Raw genomic sequence first — 24,749 nt, 5'->3', positions numbered from 1 at the left:
GCACCGCTAGGAGATGATCTCATCCTTCAAAATAGTGTTTCTTATTCCCTTAAGGTAAATGACAAAAATCAACTTCCATCAATTACTTTGTTTGACTCTCCAAGACTCATGTGCCTAAATCATTCCTCTCCAAGCTGAATTCTGGATTTTCTTTACAATGATCCAGAAGCTTCTTTATCCTAGAGGCTCACTCTCACCCTGGAATTTACATCTTGGATGAATTCTCTGTACCTGCACCCTCTCCCTGAGATCAGATGGTTCCTTCTAGAACCTCTTTTTAAGGAGAGCATCCAGGGCAGCCATGTTTCATTTTACTCTAGCCTGAACCTGATTTTCTCTACCAAGCTTTTGAATGAAGTACCTTCATCTTTCTTCTGTTATCTCTTTTACCTTCTTTGTATATGTTATATTCTACATTAGAATGCAAATTCCTTGAGGACAGAGGTTATATTTCTTTTGGCTTATATTTCTATTCCCAGAGCTCAGCACAGTGCTTGGCATGTGGTAAGGGCTTAATAAATGCTTGTTGATTGACTGATGAAATCCCAAATATTTTATTCTGAAATTAGGAGGGACAAGATATCTGAGTACCAGATAATATCACCAAAAAAAATCAATTGTGATTAACAACACCTCATATCTACATAGTATTTAAGATTTTCTACAACCCTTCAGTCATAAAGCAGCAGCTTCCTTTCGTCTTGTTTCACTCACAACATGAATATCAAGATTAATATGATTTATATCCTTCAGTAGGGTGTCCCCTTGTTGGTCATTAGACAGGTATTTCATATTTACCATATCAACTACAAAGTCAAAATTTATACTTGGTTGAAAACTATGTAATTATTAGCATCCTTTGAAGCCTTTCTTGTCACCCTATACTCATGGATTGAGGGATATTTTGTATTAATTGATTATGTTTTAGTAGGAAGGAAATGATCAGTTGGTAAAGTGGGAGTCATTCCTGAATCAGGCTATACACACATGTATATGTATATGTGTATATGTAAATATGTAGGTATATACATGTATATGTATATACACACATATATATTATATATGGTGAGACCATTGACAAGTTAGAGGTAAAATAAAAATTCACATAAAAGTAGAAGAAAACAGAAAAAAACAAACAAAAAAAGATATGGAACACAATCAATCCAACTCAAACTAACCTATCTAAACACGTTTTTGATGCCAAAAAAAAATGGAGAATGGATGAAGGAAAGGTCATTGACACTGATTATAACACTATTGTATAGAAGTTTAGCTGATGCAAATCAACTTCCATAGTGAGAAGACCATTATGGACCAAAAGGACCTAAAAACTGTCTCAGCCAGAAAATTTCAGATCATCTTGCCAAGTAGAGAGATATGGCAGCCAAGGGCAATACTAGTTAAGGACAAACTCATTTGTGAAATCTTAGGGAGAAGGATGGTAGAAGATTATAAGCACTATTGTTCCATAAAACATCAAGAAACAGCATAAAGAAAAGTATATTTAAGGTACACTTGATGAAAAGTCAAAAGAAGCCAAGGCTCTCAGTAGAGAGAATTTAAAGACAAAAACTACAAAGAGAATAAATGAGGAAAAATGGAAAATATATGCAGCAATTTTTAAAACAAACTCATTTCAATGAAAAATAAGCAGAGCTGGACTCTAATTTGGATTCTAATTTTATAGTCAAGGACATTCTTCTTGAGGAAATGAAAATGGCATTGATGAAAATGAAGAGAAAAGAAGCTGACCTAGATCAAATATATACAGTGGAGGTCTATAAAAAAGGGAACACGATTTTGAGGTTGAGTGAGGGATCAGTTCTTAAGGTATCTGAAAGAGGGAAAGCTATCAAAGAAGTAGAAAAAAAATTGGACCTTGGACCTTATCATACCCCAAAGGTTAACCAAGAAAAGAGTAATGCCTACCAACTCATATGCCAACTTTTCTATCTATATAAAAATTTCCTGAGAATAATTTATACATGCATTTAGGTTACGTATCCTTGTTAAGTTATTCCTCTTAGGAAACAGGCAGATTGTCTAGTATGATACTTCACAGTAGAGCATTTCTTGACCATAACACAATTGACTTAAAAGTGTAGAAAAAACAAAATCCTATTGTGTTCATTGCTTGTTGGCTATAGAAAGGAATTTGATGCAGTAGAGTAATATGCTACCTTAATAAGATGTCTCCTATTCGCATTTTAAAACCATACAAGATTCCTTGAAAAATACAAAAATAGAGATAATTCCCTTTGGTTATCTAATTATTCACATCAAGTACAGCACAAAACAGGGAGAAATATGCTGGCTATAGGTGTTTAACCACTATCATGGGGGATGTCTAGCTCGAAGTCCATATCAGCGGTGAAGTTGCCCAGTTGCTCCTGTTCATAGATAACCTTGTACCAAAACACAGCAACAGACATTTATTTAAGTACTTACTATGTTCCAGGTACCATTCTAAGCTTGGGGATAGAGATATAAACAAAAAGATGATCCCTGCCCTCAATTACATTATATTCTGAGGTGGGAAAGGGAGTTTAAAACAGGATATGGGATGGGAGAAAGGGCAGCTATCCATTCAGGGGAAGAATAGTAAGTATGGAGAGTTAAAATTAGAGCCAGGAGAGGACAGAGGGGTGCAGGTCTAGGCCACTTTCCAAAATGGAGATGATGGAAAGAACTCACCCATTGATGAACAGGGCTGGCCTGGTAGAGAGATGTTCCAGGATGCCAATTGCATTAAACCCTGGAATATTGAAGAGTCTCCTAAATGAGATTCATAATTACTCAAGAGTCATAATAAGTTCTTAAACATGTTCAATTCCCTCTAGAATTGCATTAGGGAATTAAGCCTGAGTAACCCTGCACAATATTACTCTCCTCATTGCCCCCAGCTGTAATGTCCCAAATACATCTCCAGAGTGGTTATGTGTGCTTCCTGCTTGACAGGGCAGTGAGTCTTGCCACATAGATTAAGCTCACCTTATGTTTAAAGCCCCAAATTAGATGATACGGAGCGTCTACAAAGTAAGTAGACACACTACCCAGAATCTTAGTCAAATCAAACTATTCATTTAAAGGGAATGGAAGACATACTAAGGAGTGGGGGTGGGGAGGACTGTCCATGACAAGATAAGCACTGTCTTCGAAGGTTTATAGTTCTGTAGGGAAAACAGGACTAAAACACATGAAATAATTAGAATAAGACGCAAGGCATAGTACATGAACTGCCAAACTGGGCAGGAAGACTCTTCATGTCACAGGCAAGAGGGGAGAGATCAGCGTAAGCTGAAATGGTGAAAAGATAACTTCATGCAAGAAACAGGATTAGAGCTGGACCTTGAAGAAGAGCCAGGAATTAAATGATCAGAGTTGAGGATGGGTGAAATTCCATGGGTGGAAATGGGAAGAACAAAAGAACAAAGTCCTACTGGGATGGAAGAGGGAATTTGTGATGTATGAGGGTAGGGTAGAGGAGCAATATGGATTTCATACTAGTCTAGTTGGAATAGAAGGATTAATGGTTCTGAGTAATTCATGATTAGGTTGGAAAGGTTCAATAGGGCCACTTGATGGAGGGTTGCCTAACTACTTAAGGGAAACTTAATTTAAAGGAATAAAAGCAGAAATCCATAGGAATATTTACAATAGAAATACAGTGAAAGATTTGCCACTTTGGGCCATAGTTGCCACTTTAGGACAGCCAGGACAATCATTAGTAAGCCTGCACCATTGCCTGTAACATGAATAGAATGGTAGAATCACAATAAATCAGAACTTTTTAAAAAGAATCTTTGGGATGGAGTCCAGATTCCAGCCCTTTCCCTGACCCCTCATACTAGCCCACCCATATTCCAAATGTATACCACTTCAAGTTCTCTTCTCTTTCTCTAACAATTTTTCATTGGTTCAAAATGATTTCTTTGGCACCTTCTATGTGCAAAAGCAAAGTGGGGAAATAAAGATAAATAAAGGCTTTCTGCCTTCAAGATGAATCCGATGTTCCTTAAAGTTTATAGCTTTGTAAGCTCCTCTTTGCATTTCCTCCCCCCCCCCCCTTCTCTCTATCTTTCCTACCCTCCATTTTAGCATCCTAGGATTTAGAAGGGACCTTAAAGATCATCTCATTTCCCACCTGACTGCCCTCCTTTGGGGCATTTTAACTTTCTCCACCATGGCTCCTGGACAGGATTATCTTGCCTCCTCTCTAACCTTTTTTGGCTTTCTTTTGTGTGTTTCTTCCCCCCTTTAGATTGTAAGTTCCTTGAAGACAAGGAGTGCCTTTCTTTTTTTTATCTATCTTTCTGTCTCTCTCTCTCTCTCTCTCTCTCTCTCTCTCTCTATCTAATTATATTTTAACATATTTTATAAATAAAAATATATTATTATAATATTATGTAAATATATAATATATGATAATTGTATGTATTATGTGTAATAATATACAATATACTTTATAATATGTAATAATATAGCATATAATAAATATATATTTTACATATAATATGTATTTAAAAGGAGATTAAAATATATATTTAAAAGAAAGAAATATATTATATTATATAATATATATGTAAAATCTACTTATAATATATGCAATTATAATAGTATATTATACTATAATATGCAATATAATATATAATTATATATTAATATATTATAATTATATTTATAAAAGAAAGGCACTCCTTGCCTTCAAGGAGCTTGTGTGTGTGTGTCTTTGTCTTTGCAGGGGTTAGGGCAGTGCCTGGCACACAGTTGGTGTTTAATAAATGTTTATTCATGACTTTCTATCTGGACCTCTCCCCTACATGTATAGATGAATAAACAAGGCTCAGAGATGTAGTAAAGTAACTTGTCCAAGATTATACAAGTCATGGTGGCTAGTCTGTAATTTGAACCCAACTGCTCTAACTCTGTATCTAATACTCTTTCCATTAGGAGGGAAAGGAAGGAAACAAGCATTTATTAAGCACTTAGTATGTGCCATGTACTATACTAAGAACTTCACAAATATTGTCTTACCTGATCCTCATAACAACCTTGGGAAGTAGGTGATATTATTATCCCCAGTTTATAGTTGTGGAAACTGCAGCAAACAGAGGTTAAATAACCTGTCCAGGGTCACATACAGCCCAGGGTCATACACAGTTAGAAGTGTCTGAGATTGGATTCAAACTCGGGTCTTCCTAACTTCAGACCCAGTGCTCTATCCACTGAGTCATTTAGCTACTTCAATACACAAGGAGAATCACCTCTCCCCTTCTTTCCTGCTCCTATTTTTCCTTCTCTCATGATTATGTCTCAAATATCCGTAGGAACTATGATGAGTTACATTGATGGCCTTCAGAGCTGAAGGGGTTGTTGATTCCTATTATAACAAATACGTAAGAAATTATACGAAAAGCAGATGCATGTCTTGATCTGTTGGTCATCTATCAGGTTTTTACTGAATTCCATTGCAGGATATATGGCCTTATTTCAAGTATAGATAAGATTGTATAGTGGTTAAAAGACAAGAACCAGGTAGGGTTCACCAAAGGGGAGTGGTAAGAATACCTGATAATTACATTAAACTTTTTAAAGAGTTTAGTGTTCTATTCTTGTGTATATATGTACGTATATCTACATATATGTATCTATACATATACACGTGCTCATATACAAATATAGGACCCAAAGTCAATTCTTCTATAACTCATATATTCCTTAAGTATAAATATCTCTATAGGATCATAGGCATCTGTCATTGTTTCCTTTTATGGGTGGGAAAAGTGACCCAGAGGCATCAAGACATTTGCTGAAAGTTACACAATTAGGCTGATCATAATACTGATTTTCCTCTTCCCAGACTGACCTTTATTATCTTCGTCCTTCCCTTTTGTACAAGTTCTTTCTGTTCTCTTTCTTCTTCTTTTGCTTTTGTAATTATTTTCAAGGACCAGGGAGGTGGTTTCCTACACTAAGCATTAACTTTGAAACACAAAGGCTTCTTGAAATGAACATTTCAGTTCCTTTTAGACTGTGTACTTTGTACTTCAGTTCTTCCTCCATTCCTTAGAGAAAGGTGCACCATGGGCTGGGGCCCCTGCTTCTATCAAATGAGGTCACTGAGAAAAGGGACTTTCTTAGATGTTAACTCACATTTGGCAAACTGCCTCTCTCTGATTAGGATGGTGTCAGGGTAGAATAAGCTCCTCACAGCCTTGGGCAAACCCCCAGCATTCCAGGGCAATGGGCAGAATTTTACAGGGGCTCAGGCCATTTTTGCTTCCACTCTTAAAGCAAATTAGTTCATAACTCATTAGGCAAATGTTCCACTTGCCACAAAGGGGACCCTTGCCCTGGGAGGGGATTGATGGTGTAGAAAGTGTTGCATTTCATCTCTATGTGCAACCTTGGAGACCCTTTGGGGCTTAAAGAATTCAATGAGATGACTATCCATGATGAACGGAGAGTGGTAGCTAATGCCTCATTTCTCTGCAGCATATGCCATGCAGAGGTTAGCCATCTTACAGTGGATGAGGGGAAGCAGTGATGTAAATAATCCCAATTTATGTATAGTAAAAAAAAACCAAACCCAAACAAAAATTTTAAAAAGCACTTGTTTCCTCTCCATTCCAACTCCTGCACTTATACTCAGCGATTTCAACATACATGTTGAGGTTCCCTCGAACACCCTAACCTGTAATTTCTTTGATCAATTAAATTTTCCTGAGTTATTCTACTTCATCTCAGATATGCATATGGAGGGTCATGCTCTTGACCTTGCCATAACCCAAAGGATTTACTTCCGTATTCAAGAGCTGCCAAATTGCTTTTTTTTTTTTATCATTACCTATTTTTCTATCTCTCTCTTTGCTTTATTCCTCCTAAACCTCTTCATCCTCCTCAGTATGCCCTCCAATCCTTCCTCTTTTCAGTCCTTTCCCACATCATCAACATTATACTCTGGTCACTTTCCTGGTTTCCTTATCTCAACTCTTTAGTTTGCCAGTTCAGCTTTGTACAATCCTCTGCTTTTAAATGACTTGATCTGTTGTCCTATCACCAACCACCTGTTGCCAACCCCAATCCTGGATTACTTCCACCATTCTTCTCCACTTGTACTCATATGCTGAGCAGCATAGCATAGTAGATAGAGTGTTAGACCTGGAGCCATGAAGAGTTGCATTCAAATCTACCTTAGACACAATCTGTATGACTCTAGAAAAGTCACTTAAGCTTTCTGAGTATCAGTTTCCTCATCTGTAAAAGAAGGGGCTTGTATTCAATGGCCTCCAAAGCCCTTTCAAGTTCTAAATCCATAATAATATAAGAAGTCATAGAAGACTTCTGAGACCTCTACAAACTTATGTGATCTAATCACAACCTAGCCCTGACTGAAGCAAGCCAATCTATTCCCCACTAATTGATGCTTTAGCCTATTCTTCAATGACTATTTCAAACCATCTCTTTTGTCTTCAAGCCTCCAATACCACCTACTCTCACCTCAACTGAGGACCCCACCTCATACTTCACTGAGAAAATAGATGTCACCCATCATCAGCTTCCTGTCCCTTCTGTCTTCTCAACTCACAATTCTTAATATCATCTGCCACTGTCTCCTTTTCTCTAGGCTCTAACAAATAACCTTTCTCCTCACTAATATCAGTCTCTCCACATCTATTCTCACCCCATATCTTCCTTCCCTCCCCTGCTGATTTTACCCTGATCATCATGATCCCCTTTAATCTTCTATATATTCCAATCTCTTGGTTTCTCCCCTGCTGTCAACAAATATCTCCAAGATTTTCCCATCCTTTAAAATGACCGCTATCCCTGCAATGTGAGGTTTGTGACCTCTCTCCTCTTTCTCATTCAAAGTCTTTGGAAATACTTTCTAGGAGGAAAGGATAAGGGTACAAATATTTATTAAACTCCTACTGTGTGCCAGGAACTGTGCCAAGCCCTTTACAAATTACCTCATTTCGTTTTCCAACACTCATTGTCTTCCCTTTTTCTTTTTCACTCCTATCTCAACCTCTTGCATTCTGATTTCTAACCTGATAATTTAACTGACTGTTTCTCTAAAGTTACCAGTGATCTCTAAGTTGCTAAATTTGTTAATCTTTTCTCAGTCTTCCCCTTCTTGGCTTCTCCGCAACATTCACATTGTTGGCCATGTTCTCCTCCTGGATTCTTTCTGCTCTTTGAGTTTTTGTTACCCTGCTCTTTCCCCCCGTCTTTTCCTTCTACCTACAAAGAAATACAAATCAGGAGGTCAGGAGTCACTAGACTTTATTGAGTAGGGAGGTAATATGGTCAGACCTGAGCTTTAGAAAGATAACTTTGACAGCTGAATGGAGAATGGATTGGAGTGAGGCAAGACTTACAACATGGAGACCAACCAATAGGGTACTGTACTAGTACAGGTGATGAGGGGCTGTGCCATATGTCTATGTTAGAGGAGAGAAGGTGGAGTGTATGAAACATGTTACAAAGGTAAAATTGACAGGACTTGTCAACAGATACAGATTAGAACCCAGATCTTCTGATTTTAAATCCAGTGATTTTACCCCTGCCTTATGTTGTTGGTGCTTCAAGAAAAAATATTTTGGCAGCGTAGATTTGGAAGTGTAGATTGGAGACAGACTAGGCTAAATGCAAAGAAAACAATTAGGAAACTATTAAAATAATCCAGGTGATAAGAGCAGATGAGAATCAGAACTCGAATGGTTACAGTGTTGTGGAGAGAAGGCAAATGATGTAGAGGCAGATTGAATAGAGTCTGATTAAATGAGGGTTGAGAGAAGAATCAAAACTGACTCTGAGATTATGAGCCTGAACAACAGGTGGGATGGTTTTTCCATCAATAGGAATGGGGAAGTTTGTAGACAGGACAGTTTTAGGGGTAGGATTTAGGACTTTAGGAAGGAGTATTGATGTGGGTCGGGATCCCAATAGGTTCATCAGGAATCCTGATCTTATCTAAGACCAGAAAACCTGCAATATCGTCTGGAAAGAATTCAAGGTCTCAGGCTTAATTGGAGTGAGAGTGGTAGAAGTTTATTGTTACTTCCATGAGAAGCGCAAGAGTCCTTTAGGGGACCTGCGAGTGAGAGGGGTACATACTTTTACCTTTAAAGGGTAGGGCTGCCATTGTCAGGGCTGACCAGATGGGAGGGGCCTCAGTGCATAGACAAAGGTCAGAGCTGACCAAGAGGATCATGTGAATAGATGGTTTAGATAAGATTTAGGCCAGGTCGTTAAGGAGACAAAAGGCAAGGATAAAGGAGGGTGTGGGCCAGGCCCAGAAGAAATGAAGAGATTAAGCAAGAACAAAGGGGTCACAGGGTGTTGCCTAGGTGGAGTGTAGGATAGGGAGAAGGGGCAGATAGATCTCAAGGGTGGGAAAGGACAAATTGCAGTTACAACTTCACAGACTGGTTTTGCAAGTTGGTTTCACAAATTGATCTAGACCCCAGGTACACCATCAGTATGAGGTACTGGCAAGATATTCAAGTGGTAACATTCAGGAGGCAGTGGATGATGAGGAAATGAGGCTTAAAGAGCTAATTAGGGTCAAAAAGATAAATATGAAATAATTCTGCCTAAAGATGATGATTGAATGCATGGGGATAGAATAAGACTATACTTTCTAAGAGTTTAGGGAAGAGATAAATCTTGTTTCTGTTTAGTTGTTTTCAGTTGTGTCTGACTCTTTGTGACCCTATTTGGTATTTTCTTGACAAAGATACTGGCGTGGTTTGCCATTTCCTTCTTCCTGATCATTTTACAGATGAGGAAACTGAGGTAAACAGGGATGAGTGACTTGTCCAGGGTCACATAGCTAGTAAGTGTCTGAGGCTGAGTTTGAACTCAGGTCTTCCTGATTCTGGCCCTCTATCCACAACATAGTTGTTGTATATGTTAGTGTAGCCATCCTGTGAACGAGATCTCACATATAGCAATTCCTTTGGGTGGTAGGGTTCATGATGCATTCATTACATCTCAGGTACTCTCTAGGACAAAAACCCAGTCTACTCCTGAGGAATCTTGTAGGTATGATTTGGAATTACCTCAAATCTCTCTCAATCATTATCTCTAAGCTTCTCCCTTGTAAAACTGGGAAGATATTTTTTTTCTCATAGCTTTTCTCAGCCTAAAACTACAAGATCACAGGTTTAAAGAAACATCAATGTTACTAGCCTTGTAATTTCTTAATAGTATCAAAGAATACAAAAAATATAACTAAATATTTAAAGATCAAAGCCAGGTTCAATTCTATATACTGGAAAAGTAGGGCAAAGAAGTTGTTAACTAGCCTTCTGTCACTGACAACTGAACCTGCTGAGTCCTCCAAAATACTGAAAAGAGACTAGTTCTCTTTAGAATGTCTTAACTCAGTTTCTTTCAGAAAGACATTTTATTCAGTTCTCCTCAGCAATGTCAGTTAACTGTTCCTCTCCCTTTGGAATTTAATGGTTTGTTGAATTCACCTCAAGATACCGATTAAAGTCTCTCAATTTCCCTTAGGAATTCTCATTGGAATGTTTTCTCCTCAGAATAATAGTTAATTCAATTTGAACCAGGAAAAAGACAGTTAAATTCACTCAATTCCCTATCAGAATGACAATTAAAGTCACTTTTCTCAAAGTGTCTCTTCAAGCCTTTTCAAAGATGGCATTTCACTTCCAAGTCACTCATAAACATTCTCCAATGGCAGTTAACTGTCAGTCTCTTGAAGACTCTGTCTTCAATGGCAGTTAAACTGTTCATGTTTCTTATAGACTTTCTCTAATGGCAGTTAACTGTCAATCTCAAATTTGTTTATTTTTCTATTAAAGATATAGTCATAGTATCCAAAGTCTCTATGAAATTTGAGTATGTATTTCTGTATACACATGACTAACACCAAAGGAAATTTTGGAAGCAGGGGTGATTCATTTCCATTCAATTCATTTTTATCCTCTTCACAGAATCAGAGACATAATGAAGTCAGACCAGTTAGGATTTTCCAAAAGGGAAATGAAATTTAGAGGGGACAAACATTTAGAATAATGATTTAAAAGATGATATCTTTAAAATTTTTTATGTTTATATTTTGATAATGCTTTTTCTCCTTCAGCAGAATAGAAAGTAGTTAGCAATAATAATTAGCCAAACCAGCCAACTACCAGATGGTGCACTTTCTCCCCAAAGGAGTTGTATACCAGCTGAGCTCCTCTCCACCCTGGCCCTACCAGGCTCCTTCCAAGACAGAGCAACCTCTCAAGCAGCAGCTTTGCACATTTGAAGATGTATCTAATGAATTTCCCTTTCAATACATTGAGTTTGAGTTATCTATAGGACACCCAGGAGACAATGTACAATAAATAGGTGGTTAACTTTGGAAGAGGGATTTGGGCTAGATATATAGATTTAGGAGTCATTTGAATAGAAATCATAATTGAAACTATGAAAGTTGATAAGATTCATGAAGGAGTATAGCAAAAGAAGAAGGCCCAAGATACAACCTTTGGGGAACACTAATTCTCAGACAGTAGGATAGGGATCTATATTCACTTCATCCCTGTCACCTACAAACATGTTCATGTCTCCCCCTTCCTAAATACAATTTCTTACTTGATCTGAACATCCCTATTAGCTATTATCTTTTATCTTTTTTCCCCTTCTCAGCTGAAAAAAGTCATCTTCATAAGGTATCTCTGCTTCCTCTCTTCTCACCCTCTTGTAAACCCTCTAGTATCTGAATTCTGGCCTCATCAATCAACTGAAACTGTCTTCTCTAAAGTTACCAATGACTTCTTGATTGCTAAATCTAATGGCCATGTCCTAGTCCTCTTCCTTCTTGAATTCTATGCAGCATTTGACGCTATTGATCACCTATACTCATGGATACTCTCTCCTTTCTAGATTTTTTGTGACACTGATCTTACCTGGTTCTCTTCCTACATATCTGATTGATCCTTTTAAATCTCTTTTTGTGGATTTTAATCCATGCCATGTCCAGTGACTTTGAATGTCCCTCAAATTTCTCAATTAATGATCTCATTACTCTCCGAGCTCAGTTTTCATATTTGTATAAATAATATCCAGATCTGTATGCCTAGCCCCAGGCTTTCTACTAAGCTCTGTGCCCACATCACCAACTGTCTTTTGGACATATCAGATTGGGTATTTCATGGGTATCCCAAATTCAAAGTGCCCAAAACAGAATTCATTCTGAGGTCACTGCCAGCTCTAAGTATATAATTCTGTGACCTGTAAAATTGAGGTTCTGAGTGTCTAAGGTCATATAAGAAAAAAGTAAGATTTGAACCCAGATATTCTGATCTCAAATTCAACATCCCCTCCCCACCCCTACCCCCATATGTCGTAACTTAACTGAAGGCAATTACTTCTTCTAGTTAGTAGGGAAATGTGTACTTTTCCCATTCATTCTTTTGGATGACTTCTAGGTTGGCTGTAGTAGATTCACATAATTCTCATTAGACCCCAAAATGTCTCATCTTTCTAAAATCAAATCTTGAATCAAAGGAATGATTTGAAAAAAGGAGTGCCTCTGCCTCAGTTCTAAGTCTCTCTCAAAACAGTCTCTTACTATTGGACTAAAGCACTTTGACAAGGGGGTTGTCTTAGCATGAAAAATGAAAGAGAGGTTCAAAGTCAGGGAATTACTATCTCCAGCTCTGATACTTCACAGAATTGGTTATTTCCCATGATTCATTTTTCTTCCACCTAGAAACATCTTATTCATTCATCTCCCAGTTCATCCATGACAGTCAATCAAACTGCCACCACAGTGAAAAATAGAGTTGAGTTTATTATTTCTTTATTTAGCATTTATAAAAAAAATATAACCCATGTTTAGGGAAATGTTCTTCCAGACAGTGTGAAATTCTCTTTGTAAATTCACTTAAAAACATATTGTGAGGCCATTACCCCAAAAAATCACTGGTCAAAGGATTCAAACAAACATTTCTCAAAAGAATTGCAAACTACTAACAACTGTATGAAGGAACACCTCAAATCCATTAATAATAAGAGAAATGGAAATTAAATCATTACTCAAAATTGGTAAAAATGACAAAAAATGCAAATAGTAGTGGAGGGGTTTGGTGAAGATGGGCACTTTAATGCACATTTGGTGGAACTATAAATTGATATAACTGTTCTGGGAATCAATTTGGAATTATGCTAGGAAGGTGATCAAAATGTCCACATGCTTTGATTCATAAAGTATTCCTATACCACAAGGAGATCAATGATAAAAAGAAAGATCTCATACACATTAACGCACGCACATGCATAGCAGAACTTTTGTATAGCAAAGAACTAGAAATTAAATGGATGCTCTTTAGTTATGGAATGGCTAAATAAATTGTAATGCATCCATTTGTTGCAGCACCCCAGTGTCCCCAGGGTGCCTGCTCACACAGGTTCTTGGATCTGCTTTGTTAAAGGAAAGCAACTCAAAATGGGTTAACAAGCTTACTTTAATCAGTCAGACATATATCGTTTACCCTGTTCAGGAGAAAAGGTCAGCACCCTGAACCTCAAAGTACACAGGCATAATTATCAAGACAGAAACATCAAGTAGACAGATTTCCAAACTGTCCAACCATTACATCCATACCCAGTCAACATCTGGGTTTCCACATTCTGGGTTTTTCAAAGCCGGGGGACTCTCAACAACGGCTTCCCAGAATTCAGAACAAATCACAGAATACTTCTCAAAGTGAGTCCCAAAACAAAGCTACACATCAGGGCTTATATAGCCTTCTCCTGGCTCAGAGAATGTAACAACCTTATTGACCCACTGGCCAATCAAGAAGTATCTACTGAAAAACAAGCCTCCCACCCCAGGCTTCAGGTGCACATTAGCCTAGGGGCAGGGAAGATCTTCCAAATTTGCATTCTTATTTCACCATTTTACTCTGATAAAAGGAATGATGAATATTAAGAGTAGAGAGAAGAAACATGGGAAGACCTGGATGACTGACAAAAAGTGCAGTAAGTAAAACCAGGAAGACAATATATACGAGTATAACAATGGAAATTAAAAGAACAACAACAAAACAATTGAACTGAATTTATGAAATTATAATGACAAGGCTTGATCCCCTTCTTCTTCTACACCCCCCAAAACAGATATGAGAATGCATTTCCAAACCTCCTTTAAGAGGTAGGAAACAGTGGGCATGGAACACTATATATCATTTCAAACCAGATTGATTTATTGGGAAATGTAGGTAAAAAAAAAGAAAATGAATTTAATTATTAAAAAAATTATGTTGAGGAGAAAATAAAGTCTAATGATGATCCTTGTATAAGGAGTTAAATCACAATTATTCAGCATAAAAGCAAGAGTTTAGAGGGATCCTGACAGGGAGGTTTTAAAACCCTCCCCACTTTACTTAGCAAGGAAATGAGGAGTTAATCGACTTGCCCAGCATCACACAGGTGGTCAGAGGCAGAGCTGTCATTTAAACTCAGGTAGTTTGACTCCAAATACAGTGCTCATTTCATTATACCATGGATCTCTAGATTTTAACCTCCTTGAGAGCAAGGACCTTATATTATTTTTCTCTGTATCTCCTTGATAGTCTCTAATACAACATACACGTAAAAGTCCCTCAATAAATTTTTTTTTTACTGAATAAAATAATTAAGTAGAACATTGACCTATATGATTAAAAAACAATATGAAGAACTTCGTATCACAGGGGATGCATAAGAAAATGTTCTTTGAAAAGTATGAATAATAACTGGCACTTAAAGATTTACAATCTCATTTTATCCTTACAATGGCCTTTGATCTGAGGGCTCCAGGTTTTTTCCTCTTTTCACAGATGAGGAAATTAAGGGTCAGAGAGTTTTTTTTTTTTTAAGCAATTGGGGTTAAGTAACTTGCTCAAGGTTACCCAGCCAGTTATTTCTGGGTGTGGTGCTGAGTGTCTGAGCCCGGGATTGGATCTCCAGGTCGTCCCAATACTGGAACCGGTGCTCTTACTCGCTGAGCCACCCGGCCGCCCCTAAACAATTGGGGTTAAGTAATTTGCTCAAGGTTATACGGCCAGGTGTTTCTGGGTGGGTGCTAAGTGTCTGAGCCTGGGATTCGATCTCCAGGTCTTCTCAACACTGGAGCCGGTGCTCTTACTTGCTGTGCTACTTGGCCGCCACTAGGGTCAGAGAGTTTTAGTGATTTTCCCAGGGTCACACAGCTAGTAAGTGTCTAAGGTATAATTTAAACCCAGGTATCCTCAACTTCCAGTCCATTACTCTATACACTATGTCACCCTTGGTACTTTATCACTATTGTTCTTAAATGTTATTACATTATATGTTTTATTGTATACTATTTTGATATAAAACATTATTTGACTATGAAAGAGAGGAGGTAAATATATACATAGAAAGAAAAGTGTTCTGTAATCATCATTTCTACTCTTACCTCCCACTCTCTTGTTAAACCTTTGCCACTTGTGTGATGTCAGAATCTTGACTAAAATTTCTAGCTCTTTCATTATTAAATCCAATCCCTTTCCACCTTTCTATATCATTTGACATTAACTGCTGACCACTGCCCCCTCCTAAATATTCTCTCCTACTTGAGATTTCTTGACACTCCTCTCTCCTGGTTCTCCTTTCATCTGCCAAATTGATTCTTTTTTGTCTTCTTTGCCAAATTATCCTCCATGTTTTACCCTCTATCACTTAATGTAAGCTCCTTGAGGGCAGTGACTTGCATTTTTAAAATTGTGATTTTTCTTTTAAAAAACAATTTTTAAATAATGTTTTATTGCTACAGAATAAATGGCTCTGCATTATAGCCTTGGCTTGTTAGGGTTCAGTGTGTGACTATGAGGAATGGGCATGGATTTGCTGGTTTGGAGGAAGGGGGTATTTGGAAAATTGACTGGGAGACCCATTCACATTTTCTTGATGGGCTGGCAAGATGCTGTGAAGGCACCATGGCAAGCCTGTGCCAAACCTCCAATTAGATTAAGGAATTCTTGAAAGTCTAACTGCCCCTCATAGTTGAGGTCCAGTTTCTTCATCATTCAGTCCAGAACACGAGGGTCCTTCTGGTTCTGTATGAAGGAAGCCAGCTCTGTATTCATGAAGGTCAGGAACTTGGAGAGGGTGTTTGGGGAGGTAGTCTTTTCCCAGACAGCATACTTCTGGAAAACAGCTATAATGGACTCAATGCATCTCTCTTTTTCAGTAGGGTGATCTTTTGGGCCACTGTTGAGGGAAGAGGAGAACCTGGAAGTGAAACCTCTAGACGGTAGCATTGGAGAGTGAGTAAATGGTCCAAGCAATGTATTTGTGGGGCTCAGAACTTATCTCTAAATTGTGATGTTTCCAGACTCTATTGTAGCAGCCTGAGACAGAGCAGAGACAGAGTAGATTCTTAACAAATGTATGTCATTGAATTCAATTATTATTCAACTTGAACGATGGACCTAATAATAACTTGTTGAGATCAATATTACAATGGGTTTGCATTCCCTGAAAATGCATCATAGCTGATGGTAGAGTTATGTGGTTCCAAATAGTGTTGGGTGACAGGCCAACACTTAAATTTTAAACATTAGGTTTAGAGAATCCCCCACATTGTTAGTCCTGCTAATAATTCAGGTAATCCAAAGTGCATCATCCCTCCCACAATCAACCAATTGGTATATATTAAGAATCTTCTAAATTCTAGGTATTCCACTAAGTGGCTAGAAACACAAAGGCCAAAATAAACCACTCTGTGCTTTTAATGAACTTATATTTTATTGGGGGAAACATAATTTCTATATATTTGAAAAAAGAAAGCACAGTACAATGGAGAGAATGTTGGATGGCATTAGAGGACCTGATTCCTTCCTGATATAATACCCATATGTCCTTGGGCAATTTGCTTAACCTAATGTCCTTATCGGTAAATTGAAGGTTTCCTGCCACTCCCCAAATGACTTCCAAGGTAATTTTTTGCTCTAAGTCTTCGATCCAGTAGGCATATATAAATAAATAGGAGGGTCTAGGACATGTGACCAATAAGATGGAGGACTAGTTATTTTCTTTGAACTTCACAACCTCTCAAACCTCTTCAATACAAGAACTGTGTGCAAGAAATAAAGCAATTTTAACTCTCTTCATGCTCTAGGACACCAATAATCCAAATGAGGCAAAACTCCAATGAACTAAGAGCAGAGAAGGCAAATCTCTGATGCTTAATTTTCTCATTCAGCACTCCCTCCTCTACTGTTCACCATGCTGGCAGGGTTGTACAAGCTGAGCTATAGACCTGCAACAGAATTCAGCTCTATCCCTCCCTCCTTCAAGTGCCACAGACAACCAAAAGACAGAAACCTGCCTTGGATAGGTTAGCAGCATGGCAGAATTCTGTGCTGCAACAGAGCTCAGCTAGAGAACTGAGAGACAGAGGGATCTGGGGCAAGATATACGTCTATGGCTGCATAGCTGTCACTAGACCTGAGGAAAAAAGCCCAAAGCCAAAATGAGGCCAGTTCTGTCCCTGGAGAAATCACTGGGGTGAGACAATAGCCAGTGAAGTGTGAATGGGAGGAGGTAGGACAGCTTTGAGGTCTAGCTCCTAGAGAAAATACCATCAAAGTGAAAGGAGACTGAAAGAGAGTAATAGAGAAGCATAAGGGAAAAAAGACTGAAATTATAAAATATCTCAAGAGTAAGAAAGCTCAATTAAAAACTTTAATAATAAGTTTACAAATTAATGGGGAAGATATTCATAAGAAAAGAGAATATGGCTTCCAGATCAGCAAAAAGACTACAGACATCTATGAATAAATACTGAAATAAATACATCTATGAATAAATAAATACTGAAATATGAATGAGGAAAAATTAATCAATACCCAATGAGGCTGATGAGATAGATGGCCTCTGGATTCTCTCTTCTTCCCATAAAACCATGAAGATGTTCCTGAATGGTTTAAAAAAGAAGTAAGAATTGTGAAAGCAGAATTTATATTCTGTTAATAGGGAAAGAAAATAACAGGATAGAAAAACTTGAATCCATGATGGAAAATCTCACTAAAGAAACAAAAGAGAGAATTCCACACTGGGAATTCAAATATGTAAAAATGAAGGACTATTCAAAAGAAGAGAATCCAAAAAAGCAATATTTTTTTCCTTTTACAAACTTTTATTTTTTACATTTATTTAATATTTTATTTTTTTCCAATTACATATAAAAAACAATTTCTTTTGCTTTTTGGAGGGCAATTGGGGTTAAGTGACTTGCCCAAGGTCACATGGTTAGTTTTTGTATTAAGTGTCTGAGGTCAGATTTGAACTCAGGTTCTCCTGACTCCAAGGCCAGTGCTCTATTCACTGTGCCACCTGGCTGCTCCAAAAACAATTTTTATCATTCACTTTTAAAAATTTGGAGTTCCAAATTCTCCCTCACCCTCTTCTCCTTTCCTCTCTCCCTGAAATGGCAAGCAACTTAATGCAGGTTACTCATGTACAATTGTGCAAAACATTTCCATATTAGTAATGTTGTGAAAGAAAACATACCAAAAAAACAAACCACCAACAAACCTCCCAAAAATAAAATTAAAAAATGCTTTGATCTGCATTTAGAGTTCGTTAGTTCTTTCTCTGGAGATGAATAGCATTTTCATCACAAGTCCTTTGTAATTATCTTGGATCACTGTATTGCTGAGAATAGCTAAATCATTCACTGTTGATCATTATACAATATTGCTGTTACTGTGTACGATGTTTTCCTGGTACTGCTCATTTCATCTTGTATCAGTTCATGGAAGTCTTTCCAGGTTCAAAAAAAAGTAACAATGTTAAAGAAAAACACGATCTCTATGTGAGCCAAACACATTAATCTTGAAGAAAAGACAAGATATGCAGAAAAATAAAAACACTAGAGAATTATAGGTCCCTCAGAAAAATGTGACAAGTCAAAAAACCCAAGCACTATAGTATAAGAAGTAATACATGAAAACTTCCCAGAACTTCAGAACCCAGAAAACAAAGTTCCAATCAAAAGAATCCACAGATAGGTTCCAGGAGGGGGAAAATGAGGTAAAGTGTTTGGAGAAGGATACCATCAGTTCAAGGGTATCAGGAGAGGTTTCATGTAGAAGGTGGCACTTGAGCAGAATTTTAAATGAAGGCAAGAATTCTAAGAGGTAGAGGTGAGATAGGAGGTGCATTCAAGGCATGGGGTAGAGCCAACACAAAAGGCAAAAAGAAAGGAGACGGTGTGGTTGTTATATGTGAGAAATAGAAAGGCTAATTTGAATGACTACAAACTGGAAACAACACCATTAGGTTTCTTTTGACAGCTTCCAATGCTTGAAGACAACCTAAGAATGGTCTCTCACATTTTAGTGACCTGATGGGTGTCTCAGTCCAATATTCAGAAGGTCAAACTCACATAGGAATTGATTTGGGAGAGTGTTCCCATGTCTGAAAACAGAAAAGTGAGCGTTGCTCACTCTTTCTTATAGGTAGGGAAGTCCTGTTGACTGAACTCTGTTTTATGACTTTAGGGGACTCTCATACCCTAGTTTGGGAGGGTGCCACGTTTTCATGGAGCTCTTAATCACTCTCTGTGTCTAGTGAACCTCGCCTGGATGTAGATCCAGGGGTAGATTAAATGCATTTCAAATAATGAGAAGTGAAAATCTTGCCTTCTCCTCATTCCCTCTTCTCCCCCCTCCACCAGACATGTCGAAGGATTATTTACTATGTTTCTCTTGACTTGAGCTATTTAATTTTTCCAAAACAGATGCAGCCGATTGATTAATGGTATTCCCTACCACGAGTCAGAAGTGTCAGCAAGACTCAGAGAAGGCAGTGTTATTCTTGACTAGAACAATAGATTCAGCTGAAAACCAGGGACCTGTGCCAAGTATTCTTGAGGCTGGGGGAAGGAGAGAGTGAGGAGGGTGTCACGTGCCACTTTTCTGATAGGAGACCTATATGTATATATATACAAACATGTAATTTTATGTATATGCATATACACCCCATAGATGTATATAAGGGTATCTGTATGTATGTGTGTATGTGTATGTGTAAGCAGGAGTTTGGGGGCTTGAAGGGTTAGGCATGTGCTAATAATAGGCAGGAGATCACATGAAGGCTAAGTCACCTTGAAAAGGGGCTTAGTTAGTGGAGGTGAATTAAAGTGCTTGGAATTAAGGACATTTCTCCAAATGTCCCTTGATGTGTAAAAATAGGTCAAGAGAAATTCCTACACAATGAAGAAAGAATTGCAAGGTTAGGCTGACTTCCCCCTCCACCCCAGCTGCCCTAAAGACTTTTGCCATTTGCTGTGGACTTTCTTTAGGAGAGCTGTGTATCATTCTTCTTTCTTGTCTAAGGAGGAGTTACTGGATGATACTTCAAAATTTGCTCCAGATACAGTATGTTTTAGGAATCTCCAATCCCCAAGTTTTGTGCTCTGTTTCCTTTTTCTTTTCTCAGTGGCATTCTTTCTTCATCAGCACCTCTTACAGAAATGTGATATGTGCATCTCTACCTATCCAAGTTTGCTGTCAGATTTTGACAAGATTATAGATCTTTGAGAGTGACTATTAAGGTATGAAGTATTATCTCTCCCAGAGGTAGTTCTATTGGAATGGAAGCTTAAGCTTTGATATTAATTAATATTAAATATCAATATTAGCTATATACAATGCTTGAAAGTTTGTGAAGTTCTTTCATAAATGATCTCATTTGAGCCTCACAACAATGATGGGTGGTAGTTGTTTTTATTATCTCTGTTTTGCAAATAAGGAAACTGAGACTGAGAAAGGTTAAGTGATTTGAATAGGATCACACAAATAATAAATATCTGAAGTATTATTTGAACTTAGTTGTTCCTTCCTCCAACTCCAAGACCATCTCCCCTATACTGAAGACCTGCATCAGGGAAGCCAAAGGAGGTATAAAATTTCAGGCATCAGTGATCTATTGGGAAAGTTTCATTTGTTTGTTTAAGACCATTTCTGAACTTTAAATTATGCAATGTAGTTGTCTATTCTACTCTAAATATGCCTGAGACTGACCTTAGCAACTCATGTTATTCAGTTGATGGGAGCCTGTCAGAGAATCTTTGAATATTAAAGCTTGAAGGGACCTTGGGGAACATCTAGCCAAATTCTTTTATTTCATTGTTAGGGAAACCGAGGCTCATAGGGTCAAGCAAAATGTTCATGTTTTCATAAACAATTAGCGGCAGAGAGGAAGCCAGAATCATGGTCTCCTAACATCCAGTGCAGTGTTCTTTCTCCAATATCATTTGTCCCATGTGTGACAAGTGTGTTACCTGATAGTTGTTCTACATGAAGTTATTAAACTGTGGCTGGTGTAGGGCTCTCTGTGTATCTTTGGCTATTTCAAAGTGAATAATTTTGTTTTAATTTATGGCTCTTGCCCTTCCTTATTCTTGTACTGCTTGTACACATTCCTTTCCTGGGGTGCCACTGACAATACCAGAATTCAGCACACAATTCTCAAGATATTCTGCACTCTCTTTCTCTAAATAATTTAATGACTTTTCATTGGCCATTATCTATCTATCTATCTATCTATCTATCTATCTATCTATCTATCTATCTATCTATCTATCTATCTAGCTATCTAGCTATCTATCTATCTAGCTATCTATCTAGCTATCTATCATTATATACATTCCTTTGTGTATACTAGGTGCTTAATTTATATGAATTGGATTGCATTTGATAAAAGGAGACTTACTAAGATTCCTTGGGCTTATAGGTATGCTTGAGAATGCTGCTTGGTAGCTTCGTGGATTTATTGGTCCTAATTTGGTTCTCTTAACAGGTATAACTTACTTCTTCAAAGCAAATCATCCATCTAGGTGTTTCAGCTAGAGCAAAACTCAAGAAAGGTCTGGTGCCTTGCCCCAATTCTACTTGCCCCAGTTTTCTTCTTCCATTCCCCTCTTCAGCTTTCCTCTATTTCTCAGCTTTTTCCTCTCTTTGCCTCCCCTCATTTCATTTCCCCTTCCCTTCATTCATCTCTTTTGCCTCCTATTTCTATATATTTTTTTTTCTATATTTTTAACTCCTCTTTTACCATCTCTAGTGTCTTTTGATACCATGGGTTGTTGATTTTTCCCCAGGCCCACCATCAAAGAAAATGCCTTTTGAAATTATAAGCCTCAAAGAGCCACTTCATAACTCTTACTGATTTAGCTTCCAAGAAATTTTCACCTGCAAACTTCATGTGCCTAGGAGGAAATCATTTTAATTTCATATGTCCAGACAAAGTCATAGCCTCAGAGATTAGGTTAAGAATAGCCCTGCCCTAAAGGCAATCTAGGAAAGTTCCTGGAAATTTCAGGCTTAAAAATCTACCTCTGAATCCTCCTAGAATCATTCTATTCTTCATATTTCTTCTTTCTTCTAAGCTGGCTCTAGAAATGGAACTGGTCACAGGTCTGGTTTTTAATGCCTAAGGGCTGTGACTTCATGGAGTGGCTGAAGCCAGAACACATTGTACCTAAAAATAACAATCCTTAGCTTACCAGGAATCTTCATACTGATGCTTTAAAAGCTTTTAAGTAGTTATCAACAACACTGACTAAGGGACCTTTCCATCACCCTTGGTACTAGATGACAATGCATCAAGGGCCTATGATTTTGGTGCAGTAACTCCCTCCAGTGACTCAGACCATGGCATTCTATAATTTATAGTCTTAGTTTTATACTTCTGTTATTGGCTAGGGGCCGTGTGACATACACACTGGACTTCGCAAAGGTCAAAAAGACCCAAACTTCCATCGTACCTCTGATATTTACTAACTGACTGACTGTGGACAAGGTACAATTTTCCTGAGACTCTAGAAATGCTCTAATGCTGTAAATTATAGATATATTTCCATTAATAATGGCTTCCATAAAAAGAATTACTAACCTGACAAAATCACAGGTCCTTGACTATGACAAATACAAAGACTAATACTATCTCATTTATGTAGTGTTTTACAAAGTGTTTTATTCATAACAATGTCAGGCCAGTAGTGCAAGAATCATTATTCTCATTTAAATAATGAAAAAGTAGAAACTCAGACAAGTTAACTAACTGATCTGTGGTCACACAGCATATTAGGTGGTAGATCTAGGATTCAAATACAGGTATTGTAATCATCAGTCCCTGCCTTCAAGAAGTGTGCAATCTTGTAGCAGATATAATATATGCAGACAAATTAAAGTCTGGCATGTGCTAATACTGAAGGCCAGGTTATCCAAAAAGGAGGTGAGAGAAACAGACCCCTCTCTTTTCTGTCTCCTCAGTTTGATGCCTTTCAGCATAGTATTAAACTAAATCCTTATCTTTGAGATTGACAATCCCTATGAGGCCTCATTAAACATTTATTTTCACTTATTTTTTTTTTCATTTTTCATTTTTGTCATTCACTTATTTTCATTCATATTTTAATACCCCATTTTGGGGTAAAAATTCCACAGGTTAAGTAAATATTAAGCAACTGTCCCTTTTAGAAAACTGTGTCTATTCACCACCTTCAATATTCCATCTACAGCCAGATGTGTTTAGTTATTATTTCCTGTTATTTTCTAGGTCACTGTGATTCTGAATGTTAAATCTAGAGTGAAGAGAGATAAAAGCTAAGGTTGGGTCAACAATCTGCCTCAGTTCAATTCAATACATTAAAAAAATATATTAAGCAACATTTATGCGTTAGTGTTGCTAATCAATTGTTTTTCAGTTGTGTTTGACTCTTTATGACCCTATTTGGGGTTTTCTTGGCAAAGATACTGGAATAGTTTACCATTTCCTTCTCCAGCTCATTTTATAGATGAGGAAACTGAGGCAAACAAGGTTAAATGACTTGCCCAGGGCCACACAGCTTGTAAGTGTCTGGGGTTGGATTTGAACTCAGAAAGATGAGTCGTCCTGACTTCAGTTCCAGCACTCTATCCACTCTACCACATAGTCACACTGATGTTTATGTACCAAGCATGTATTAGGTGTAGGGGACAAAAATGATACAGCTGCTGAGCATAAGAAACTTACATTTTATAAGTTAGCATATAGGTAAAACTACTGACTCTCCCAAGATCAAACCGAATAAATTATGTTACCCTGTAATAAAACAGAGGGATATTTGCTGAAAACAGAATTCCAAATAAACAAGAAGTTAATTCAAGCAGCAAGCACCTTTACCACACAATTCCCAAAGCTGCTCCTTTCTAAGTTTCCAGTGCTGTGAGTAGACTCCTCTACCTTTTACCCAGTACCTTCTCCTTCCTCATTTCTTTAGTGCAAAAGGAGAGGGAAATAGGCAGTTTCACTCACAGAATGATGTCGTAAAAGATCAGCATTTCCCATCCCATTTCTCAGCAATTTTTTATAAAGGGGTGCTGATACCTTGGCATAACAATTTAATGAAACAAATGTCAGTTCTGCATCCTGAAGACCAATTCTCCCCAACTCCACTGTACCTCTACTCCCAACCCCTAGATATCTCTAACTCTTGTCTCAAACCTTAAGATTTTTGTTTTCATTTCAAATTGTAGATACTGAAAGCAATTGAGCTCCACAGAAGTTTCTCTAAGCTCTTGTTTTCAAAGGAAAAAAAATACGAGACAGCTTCCTCCTTCCTACATTTACTTGGTCTACAATGTCAAATCTGCTTTTATTCTGATATTTTATGTGTGTTTCCTACTTTTTGAGTCCTGATCCCTGACCCACTAAACTCACTTTGT

The sequence above is a fragment of the Petaurus breviceps genome, unplaced genomic scaffold, assembly GCF_028583685.1.
Source record: "Petaurus breviceps papuanus isolate PSGF00001 unplaced genomic scaffold, PetGlider_PUasm1.0 90702, whole genome shotgun sequence".
Classification (NCBI taxonomy): domain Eukaryota; kingdom Metazoa; phylum Chordata; class Mammalia; order Diprotodontia; family Petauridae; genus Petaurus; species Petaurus breviceps.
This window is presented reverse-complemented; position numbering follows the sequence as displayed.